At 41.8% G+C, this 11894-nt stretch overlaps 1 protein-coding gene across 9 annotated transcripts in view; it reads right to left on the reverse strand.

The window, feature by feature from the left end:
• The window catches only part of PARD3 (par-3 family cell polarity regulator), a 766284-nt gene that overhangs the window by 564713 nt on the left and 189677 nt on the right, over positions 1-11894 (reverse strand). The window lies entirely within an intron of this gene.

Raw genomic sequence — 11894 nt, forward strand, 5'->3', positions numbered from 1 at the left:
AGTATCATGGCTGAATGAGGATTTGAACTCGGGTCTCCCCGGTTAATATTAAAATGTTAAAGAGCGCCTGCACATGTTGATTCGTCCCTAGCCGCGCACCCACTATTCACGGTTTTGAGTGGCCAGAAATGACTTCCAATGCCATTAATATGCTGCCCTGAGTCTGTGGATTGGGCGGTATATTAAATCTCTAGATAGATAGATAGATAGATAGATAGATAGATAGATAGATAGATAGATAGATAGAAGAATTAAATTTCCAGCTGAGAGCCATTTTGTGGCTCTTTGTACTGTCCTTTTCTACTACCATTTCTGCTCCCCTTGTTTTGGTCTTTGTTGTTGGTTGTTGTTAGGATCCTTCCCCCAACTCATTCCCATTGATTCAAGGTTGCATTATTCGTTGTTTCCATATTCGTGCCTATAGGCAAGAATGGAATCCCCTCCAATATCCAGGGCTACCGGAATCCTTAGGTTTCTTGCCTACAAACACAAGTGTGCCTTGTAACAGCAAGCAACTCTAGCAGACAAGACAAGCCATATCTCCTGAAAAGGCACAGGTATGGGACTTGCCTCTTTGCATACTTCAACAATCTTTGGATCAGAATTTACTGTGGCAGGCAAAAATATCTCTGTGCTTGCATAGTGCGCACTGCATTTACTTGTGTATGCATGTTAATCAACCACACCTATTTACAAAGCTAAGAGGTAATAATTTGCATTTTTAAGGGACAAAAGATAAAAACAAATAAAGAGCATTTTAGGAGCACGTGTCTTTTCTTTCTTTTTTGTTTAAAAATAGCATGAAGTCACTATTTTTGTATGTTGGTTCCTACATCTAATTAAGAAGAATAAAAGGAAATCTGGGTTGAGACATAATACTCCCACTAAAACAACTTGCAATCAATTAACACTGTCAGCAGTTAAACTCAATTTTCTCCCCTGCATGTGGAGGTGAATACACAGAACAGATTGATAATTCCCATTGAGAGTGTGGCTAAGTGTTCCTAAGCAACCTTGCTCCATCATCTTCTGTGACAAAAACAAGAGAAAGAGTTTGAACTGCAGTCTGATGGAGCTATGAATACTAATGAAAATCCAAAGTGGAAAGTGCTTCGAAACTGATTCCTGAACAAACAAAAAAACAATATTGTCTTTTTTTAGTAATATAGTACACTTTTAATTTGAAACAGCTAAGTAAACGTCGTGGAATGGCATAATTTTCTTTTCGCAGCACCTTCTCACATTACATATTATGTTTGTCAATAGATCCCTTTTTCAGTTCCCACCAGTGTTGCAAATTGGCTTTTTCCTGAATTTTCTACAAATGTTCCTTTTCAGTCGTTGCTGTGACTCTCCAAAATTATCTCTAATTCCTACCTCCTTAAAGCAATTCTGGAAATGTGGTACAGAAGCAGTTTAAACGTAAACTAACACCAGTGGTTGAAAGTTTGCTATGCCCCACCCCTTATTTACGCTATAAAACACCGTTGAACCAATCCCCAAAACTGTTTCAGTAAGGGCAGGGGGGGTGTTTAACTTGGAGACTAAAAAGCCTGACTATTCAATGACTGATATCTTTATTTATGCGGATCCAGGAATCCACACATTTAGGCTCAGCTCACTAGCCAGCCATTATATGTGGTTGCCACCATTCCCCCCACCCCTCTCTTCAGATCCTTTTCGGGCACATAGGCAGAGGTTAGGAGAGAAGTGGATCTTCTGTCATTTGCACTGGGAGTGGAAGTGGTAAGAAACAATGAGAGAAACTACAACTCAAAAGGGATTCCTGCTGTTTCTTACCTTCTCAAAAAGAGCACTGGAAACAAGATCTCTGGGAGGAGAGCCGTGTGGTGCTAGGTATACCTCTCAGCAGAGGGCCAGGGAACTCACCACTGGTGAACTGGCAAGTAGATTTGGACATGCCTGTGAAGATCCTTGCCATGTATCATTGGTCTAACTGGGTGGTGATGACCAGATGATCATGATGATGACCCATCCCTATACTCAGGCTTACCACTGCAGTGTGCATCTTATCAAGGAGATGTGGTTCCTCTTCCTCATAAGTATAAATTAGGCCTTATATTTTATAACAGCTAGTGTCACATTCCCAAACAAGAGATGTGAGAAACCTGCAGGAGAAGAAATCCACTGCTATTTTATGCAGCTTTTACTGAAGACTACTCTCTATATGAACACAATTGTATTTCTCTCAGAAAACTAAAATATATAGGCAAACACCTCACACATGTAAGAATGCCAACAACCAGGAAATCAGAATATTCTTAACAGCTGTTTCATAGCTGTATGAATCTTGGAAAAAGATCCAAATATAGAGTAAGGCCTTAGTCCTGTCACTGAGTAATTTTTGCTTTCTGTGGGCAGACAGAAGAGAAGAGCTTTCAAGCAAGCAGAACACTCAAACATTTACAGTCTCATAAGCCATGCTCATCAAGCACTTAATGTTTTTGTCTCTAGGGTCTGCCCTTGATAATCAAACTATAAATCATTCACCCAACTCTATACAATGTGCTGTTTACTTCATCCAGTGCTCACAAACCAGTGGCTTACTGCATCTGCCCGCTTCAGAGGACTGGTCTACTAGGGAGAGCTGGAAAAACTGACCTCAAAATGGTCTACTGGGTAAACCAGTAAGCAGGCAGACGTGCAAGGTCCGGAGCAGATGGCTGGTATACCTGCTGACCCCAACTGATAGACCAGCTCTCCCCAGAAAAACTGCTCCATATTGGAGGCCTGTTTTTCCAGCTCTCCCCAGAAAACAGGCCTCAAAATGGCACCCAAATCACTCAAATAAATTCAAATACAAAAACGAATATCACGAATATTTATATATTGCTTTTCAACAAAAGTTCCCAAAGCGGTTTACATAGATATAAATAAAATGACTCAATTTGAATGAATCAATTTGAGTGATTAGAGGTTGATTCTTTGAGACAGCCGGCTAATTTCGATGAATCAATTCAAGAATTTTGTAATTCAATTTCACCTCGAATCAAATTGAAAAATCTGATTCGTGCACACCTCTACTAATCGCACCTATGAAAGTGACCCTTTTGCTGCAATCTATAGTTCTGGTGTGATGGCACAGAATGTTCATGAACATTCAAATAAAGGCAATTCTGATCAGGGAACAGAAGTGTTAGAAAGCCAACCAGTGTAAGTGAAGGAAGGGACAACTATCAGTCTAAGGTGGGATAAAGGCCTAGGGACAGGAGAGGCTTTGTGGAGTAGGAGAAGTAGCCTTTAACTTCAAGCCATTTCCTTTATAGGCCACGTCCCTACACCTTTCAGAAAAGCTTTTTCTGCTATCTCACTCCTGTGAAAACTGATCTTGAAGAAATTGTGTTTATTACAGTCCCCTTTCAGACTTTTCTCTTAGCAGTCACTGCAGATCGAAACCAGGATAAGATGAGCCAGGGAGGCTCATGCTTATGTTCCAATTAGGATCTAATCAGCAACCGCTGCTTCATACAAATCTGATTTAGAGCTGCTGCAAAAGAGGCGGCAAAAAGGACTTGCTGCTAGCAAAATGATCGTGAGACTTAACAAATGAAAAGTGATTTTCTTCTTGGAAATCAAATTTTGCGCTCCAAGCAATTCACTAGTAATTAACTGAATATATTTGCTAAAGAAGTCTTTAAGTTTTTACACATGCTTCCAAATTTAGATCCCACAATAAGTGACAAAAGGTAATGCAATAGAGATATTTTGAAGTGCCTTGTGAAAAAAAACTAACTAATAAGCTAAACAGCCTCACTACAAACCAATTAAGGTTGTTTGTTCATACACAGAGCTTATTTTATTGCCCCACACAGGTGTGGCTTCCTATGCAGTAATGTTTTCTGCTCATGACTGAGAATTCCATATACTTGATCTTTCTACTCCTCAAAGGAGAAAGCAGGTTATTTGAATGGGGGATCCCGCCAGGCCCTAAAGCATTTTGAGCAGCAGTTCAGAAGTGCCTTAAGGCAGGGCTTGACAAATCCCAGGCGCTGGAGAGCCTAGAAATTTAACTGTGATGCCTAGACTAGGATATCCAGAAGCAGTTACTTAATAAAATCTCTATTTGCCCCAGGCAGCCCTGTTTCTGTTCTAAGTATGTTACTTGTAAAGGGGATAAAGAGAAGCCCATTTATCCTCCCCCTCCACAATGCCTTGTCAGTTTTAAGGCCAGTGATTTTGCCCATTGTCTGGGCTCCCAAATTCTGGGGCTGGCTCCTACATCCAAAGAAAACCTGTCACTTTAAGGGCATGTTAACCTTGGTTAACTAGGTTTGGTAAGCATGGCTATCAGACATAATTCAACCATGGAAGTGGGAGGACAGAAGCAGGGGCGGAGGCACCACTGGGCGAATGGGTTCAAAGAACCCGGGCCGCCACCAATCAGGGGCTGTGTCTCGTGGCCCCGCCGCACCCGCCGTGTCTGACGTCAGACACGGGGGGCGGTTATTTCACTCCCAAACGGGGCCACGCAGCCCCATTTGGCAATGAAATTGGCCTGTGCGGCATTGGCAGTGGAGCTACTGGAGCGACTCTCCCTGCCTTTAAAGGTCAGATGTGGGGGCGCAGCTAGCAGGGAGTGTCTGACATCAGACATGGGGGTGGGACCAGGGGCCGCCACAGCCAAAGACAGGCTGCCGTCAGCCTCGCTCCGAGGCTGGACAGAAGGATTCACATGCAAGACAGGAGGTGTGGAGGCAGCGAATCTATAAAACATTGTTTAGTGCATGTTTATACTAACCCTAACTGGTAAAATGCAATGCCTGAGTTCAACTTATCAGAGAAGGATGTGGTGCTCAATCTCCTCAGAACAGAGTAATCAAAATTGATAACAGTCTGTGTATTCCTGCAGCAAAATGATGATTACTAACATGTGTGCCTGTGTGAGTGCACATAGGAATACAGTTTGTTACACCAGCTTTAAGTATGCAAAAAGGAACAGTCCATAACATGCAAGACAAAGCAATTCATAATTTTGAGGAGTGATTACCTTCACATTCATGCTAGTTTTATTAATAATTCCTAACAAATTAATTCTCCTGATTGTCAGACAACCAGAGGTTACCATGCAGAAATATTAGCTTGGATTCTGCTTCAGATTATTTGCTTCATAATTGTCTTCTGAGCAGGTGCATGGGGCATGCAGCAAGCTGTCTGTACCTCCTTGGAGAGCATCTAGGAACTCGGACTGGTGCTCAGCCAAACACACCAGTTACTGCTCAGGGAGCACAAAGGATCTGGCTAGACACAGGTCAGTGCTAGGAGGGACAGGGACGGATGGAATAGGGACAACCAAGGCTGGTGAATTCACATCAGGGTACTGTTCAGTGCTGACCCTGTTTCCGTTTTCAGAAAGCTGCTAGAATGTGGCATGGCGATAAGACCACTTCCTGCTAAGGCCTGGAATACTATTAAGAGAAATGCCTCCTCCCAGCATGGGCTAAAACTGCTATAGGGTTGGGGCACAGCTACACACTATACTGTGTACATAATTAGTGAAGTTCATGGGGGAACTTCTATTTTTACTCAGCATCAGAAAAGTCTCTTCCATGACAAAGTAACACTGACAAGGACTGGGAAGGAAAAAGGACTCTGCAACCACTTAACTGTCCTTGTTAAACCACATGGGTCACACTGGAAATAGTCAGAGTCTAGGAATCCACATCAACATGTTGCAATGTATCCTCTGTGCCTAAAATGAATGGTTGTGTCAAGCAAGGACTAAGACCAGCCTCGAACAGGAGCCTTCCATGGTACTGGTTGGGGTTCTCCGGGGACACCTCTTTTTCTTTCCCACCCACCTGAAACCTTCTCCTGCCATTCTATATAGTACTAAAAAGCTCAAGATTGGCAAGTTGCTGGCATCCCCAAATGTGAGTAATATATAGGGCAGGGAAAGCTCAACCCTGGGTGGTCACCACACAAACCTCTGCTGGAACCAGCACACCCAGGAGGCCCCTCTCTCTCAGATATTATAGGGTAGGTAGACGCACATGGGAGGACGATATTCTTCAGTATCCTGGTCTTAAACTATGAAGGGCTTTAAAGATAATCACCAGCACCTTGAATTGTGCTTGGAAACAAGCTGGTAACTAAGGCAGTCCCCACAGGTCCAGTGCTATATAGTCCATGAGTCTTGACCCTGTCAAGAACTTCACTGCTGCTTTTGGGACCAGCTGGGTATTCCAGAGGGTCTTCAAGGGCTGCCCCAAGTCAAATGTGCTATAGTAATCTAATTTGGATCTAACAAGAGATGAGCTACTCTAGTATCTTCTTATCTCTGTGTCCTCAACAATATATAGGTCCTGGAAGCTGAAAGATCCTGGAAGTTCACAGATCCATTTGGGGAGATTTAAAGCACCGAGAGATGTAAGTTTTGGGTGGTATTAAAATATAATAAATAAATAAATAAATAAATAAATAAAGCGGTTGTCCCTCAATTTACAACCCAATACACTATTATATGTATGCAAAAGACTCTACCTTGTTTTTGGCTGGCCCTGTTGAACCTCAAAGACACCTGAGCCCCCCCAGTTCTGTATCTGAGGGAACAATAAATATTTTCGCTTTCAAAAAAGAGCTTGTGGGCTTATTAGTATTATGTATTTCAAATTGCATTGGTCTAGTAAATAAACAAGAGACCACCAAACAGCGTGAAGCTTCACAAATGAATGAGTGTGGGGGGGGGACCAGTATGTGGGCATGACAGCTCCTCACCTGCACCAACATACAAGAAGTTAAAAAGCTCATTATGGTCTCTTTCCTAGACACATACTTGCTATTTATAATACACACTGTTGTGTATCATTTGTAATCACCAATTTAGATTATAAAAACCCTCAAGCAATGAAACCAATAAATCACAGAATAGCTTAGAGCTATTAGAAAACATTAATTCTATCCCCAAAGCTAAATTACATTTCACAATTTCTGTCAATGGGCTTGGATGCAACCTGGAGATGATTAATGCTTTATCAAAGATTGCACACAGACAGGGAAAACCAAGCTTGCCAATTAGGATGTACCACTAGTTCTGGGTTCCCTGAGCAAATAAAAGCCTGATAGAGTTGTCACTGGCCCCAGCATTGTAACTAGCCTGAACCTAACCATTTGACAAAGCACTTATTTGAAACTTATTTGGCACATGGATGCTTGGACTGGATGTTGGGAGTCCAGCCCTTAGGACTCTCCTTCCTTCCAAAAGCACACTGGAGATAGGTAAAAGTAAACTGTGCCATCGAGTTGATGTTGATTCCTGGTGACCACAGAGCCATGTGGTTTTCTTTGGTAGAATACAGGAGGAATTTACCATTGCCATCTCCCATGCAGTATGAGATGATGCCTTTCAGCACCTTCCTTTATCACTGCTGCCCAATAAGGCGTCTCCCACAGTCTGGGAAACATACCAGCGAGGATTCGAACCAGCAACCTCTGGCTTGCTAGTCACGTCATTTTCCCACTGTGCCATGAGGTGGCTGCACTGAAGATGCTGCTATGGAAAAATTAAGTCTATTCCAGGAGGACGTGGTGGCTGAAAGGAAAGGTAACCCACTGGAACTTTTCAGGGATCTGCTGCTGCTGAATATTTAACTCTAATAAAGAGAAGAAATTGAAAGGTTTACCAGCATGTAGATAGCAGTGGTTAAGACAACTGTTCTAAAAATAAAATGAGGATAATAAGGTATATAGACTGCCAAATCCAAACTGAGCTAGTATGGTACATTCGGACAAAATGTGACAGATGGGAAGGGTCTCCTGCTCTCTGAACTGCTATGAAATAATAGGCTGAGAGTCTTCAAAAAGGTAAGAGCCACTGATTGAGGACTGACTGTAATAAAACTATAATCCTTGATATAATTTCATTGGGTGGGAGGTTACATTAAATTGGAGACACTGTCAAATGAGATATGTCATTTTTAATTTTTTTAAGATGACTTAATTGTGAACTATTTGACCTTAACAGCAGATTAATGAAGTGCTTTTTACAACTGTCACAGGTCACAAGACGCTACTGCGTTGTCTACCGAACCTTGACTGCTGAATTCGGGCTCCACAGATGTGCTGGTGGCACAGCTGGGTTACGCAAAGCTCCCTGGCAGGGCTGTAACCAGAAGTCTGCACCACCATTTTTTTTCCAACTCTGAGGGAAGGGGGAATGCAGAGCTCCACTTAAAGCAACAGTGCACAATTATTCCACCATGCCTGAATATAACAGAGTTACCACATGGGAGATATGCCCAAATATGAAAAGATTATTTAAAGCCAGCCTTCTAAAACTGAAATCTAATTAAGTATTCAAACATAAGATTTAATTTACGTTTGAATTAAGAAGATTATGTAAATCCAAAAGTAACAGCAGCAGAAAGGGTTGAAGAACAGCTTTCCTGACTAGACTTTCACCATGGTAGAAGAACGAAACCACATTGTTATTTTAAACACATCCCATGGAACTGAAACAAAAAATACAGGCCAGGATTTTTCGAGACTTCCAATAACCCTCATTGGCACCATTAGCCTCAGTTTAGCCATTTAGCTGACTACAAGGCTGACACCCATTGATTTCAATTAATGAATAAGCACTAGTCCAAGGATCAACACAATATACAAGCCCCATGTTTGCAAGAGGGCTGAGTTTAAGTTTGCAATAAATTTCAAGCATCCCTGCTGCTTTCAGCCTTTCAGCAAGATGGCAAAAAAAATTATCATCGTGGAAAACAGCTGCTTGCCATGTTGTCAAATGAGTCTTTTAGCAGCACTCATCTTTTAGCAATATTGCTGAATTCTTTTAAAATAGACATATAATTTATTTTTGGAGCAAAAAAGCAAATCCATCCAAATTCTACAGGATGCCCCTTCACAAAGCCCCCTCCCCCCCAAAAAAAACCCCAATGCTGCAATCATAATTTATGTTAAAGCCATCTCTCAGAAGGGAGCAGCTTTAAGCAGATTGATATGATTTACTTAGAAGCTCTGAGAACAACAATAAGTTAGCCACTGACCCCAAACCATAGTTGAGTAATGATTCCTTAGAACGATCATGGAAACATTTAAGTTCTGGTACTGGCTTGGAACAAACTGGCATGTACAATGCTGGCAAATCACATGAAGGAAAGGGCAGAGAATAGACCCCCAGGCTCACGATTATCACAAACAGCCATGATTAAACCATAATCATGCATGATGTCTGAATCCAGGCCATGGGGGTAGAAAAGAAAGGTCCTTCAAGACATTCAAACCACAGCCTTAAATGATCACAATAGCGTTCTAGCTGCAGCCACCTATTTGAGCAACACTCATTTCCTAAGGAGACAGACTACATGGCAACATGTTTGCTATCCCTAGTCTAAGGCATATCCATTTTTGCCTTTACTTCTTGGCTCTTATCCGCTTAGAACTTTCCTACCCAAAACATTTTGGGCTCCATGTAATCAACACAGACCAGCCTCAGGCACACTTGTGCACGACATTTCATGAGAGCACTTCATACACACAATACAGCCACCACGCTATGCTGCAAGGTCCGTAATCAAAGAGGCATTTCCCCCGCAAGTTCTTGCAGAACCAACCCCTGCAGCAAGTTACTTGAACAGTCTTGTGCCAGCTTGAGCTGAAGTATATTGTGAGTGAGCTGGTTTTGCTGGATTAAAGTAAGAGACATACACAGAACCTTTGCCCCTGCAGAAGACATATTTTCAAACTCATTGTGCATTAATAACAATAATCGCAAATGCTTTCTAGCACTGCTTGCAGACCACCCATTCCTTTCCTTTTTTTGCTTTTTTCGTGGCATGCTTTCTCCGTTCCAGCTCCATTCTCTCATGAATTTCTATGGTCAGCTTCAGAAATGAACACGTGACGCTGCTTTTTATCAGAGTCAGTCCACTAGCCCACTTTGCACAGTACTGTCTGCTCCAACTTGCAGCTGCTTTCTAAAGTCTAAGGCAGGGATCCTCAATGTTGGGCCTCCAGATGTTCTTGGACTTCAACTCCCATAATCCCCAGCCAAAGGCCACTGGGCCTGGGGATTATGGGTGTTGAAGTCCAAGAACATCTGGGGGCCCAACGTTGAGGATCCCTGGTCTAAGGCACTGGAATCTCCAGACATGCTGCCTGGGTACATTCTAAACCAGAGATACTGAGGACTCCGCCTGATTTCTGCAGGCAAAGCAGGCACTGTACCACTAAACTATGGCTCAGATCTTGACAAGGATGCACTGACATGACTGGAAACTCCCCACTCATCATCACCCAAGGATAAGAGATACTGAAACAAGAAAAGAGCAAGCTTATTATCTCAGATGGGTGGCAATCATAGTTCCCTACACAAAACCACGTGTACTTTTGTGCACAGCCTGGAAGAGAGCACTGTGTGTGGAATGAAACATTCTGAAACCACTTGTCTGTGAAGACGATGTTATCCTGAGATGACAAAAATGACTGTGTGAACTAGCTTCACCTCATATTACTGCTAGTTCAGCAACAGCAATAGTCAACAAGAGCATACCCTCTCATAACATATTCCACAAGCCTTCCCATAGCAACAATGCATGGTTCCCTGTTTACTATCCCTCCACAGGCAGGTCAAGATTCATTTTCCCCACAAAGGACTCATGACTGCTCTTTGTTTTATTCTTATTTGCACATTCTATTACTTGAGTTGCATACTATTTTGAAAGAGTTTGAAAACTGGCCCTGAAATTTTTTAAACAAAAGCAAAGTATAAAATAAGTCATTGAGGTTTCAGAAATTAAATGGTGGTTCCAGTTAAGTGGAATCTGCAACATAATCTTAACAGAAACAAAAATGAATTGGGGATGTTCATTTCGGAAAATGCTGCAATCAAGCGAAGAAGCTAAGAATTCTTTTTATTCATTTAGAAAATGCCTAAGACACTTTTCTATTAAAAATGCAAAGCCACACACAATAAAACAACAAACATAATTAAAACAATAAGTCAGGAGGAATCGTGATATTACTTTCAAGACTACTGAAGGACTCACATATATATAATACAGTACTCTCCTCCTCTGCAGTAGAAAAAGCTGTCAGATATGAATGCATCAACAAATAACACTTTACTCATTTTTAGTAAGATCAAAAAAATGACTCCAGACTATTGTCTTCTCATCTATTGGGTGTTTATAAATCTCTCTCTTAGTTCCCAATTGGCTTTTTTTTTTTTTTTTTTTGCATTTTAGTGTTTCACAAAACAGATGCTCAAAGCTTATTTATAACAAAATACCACCCAAGAACAAAATAAACTTTTTATGACCTGAAATTTGAGCTTTTAACAACATCTGTGCTTTTCAAACATTATATGCTTCATGACTTCTTAATCATGAAGGAAAGAACAGTCCTTCAGAAAGTACTATCTGCCATTAAGTACATATTAGTGGCATTATGTTAAAATGATTATATGTTTATTTAATTATAAGCCACTCTACATGGCAGTCCATGTAGCCTGTCTCACAATTAATCATGATTAGTGAAACCCACAGCATAGGGCTGAACAGAGTCATCCGAATGATTACACAATCTAGAAGCTTTATGGTTCTGTTTTGTCTCCACTGGTTATCAGATCCCCATCAGTTTGGCAGCTAGGAAGGAGGCTTAGACAGCAGGGCAGCACCAGGACGGGAGAAAGAATTCAACTGCCCTCAACAAATGCACTTTCCGCTGCACAAAGCCATTTTATATCCCCACATTTCTCCTTTAAAAGCAAAGTGGTCAAGAAAGAAGGATCATCAACATAATAGCATGGAAATACATACAGTGGGGTGGGGGGTGGGAATGTAGGTAGGCAGGCGTGTAACAATGATAGGGCAAGGGGAGACAGTTGTCTGGGGGCCCCACTGCCTGGAGGAGCACCCCAGGGG

This window comes from Hemicordylus capensis, chromosome 6 (genome assembly GCF_027244095.1).
Source record: "Hemicordylus capensis ecotype Gifberg chromosome 6, rHemCap1.1.pri, whole genome shotgun sequence".
Taxonomy (NCBI): domain Eukaryota; kingdom Metazoa; phylum Chordata; class Lepidosauria; order Squamata; family Cordylidae; genus Hemicordylus; species Hemicordylus capensis.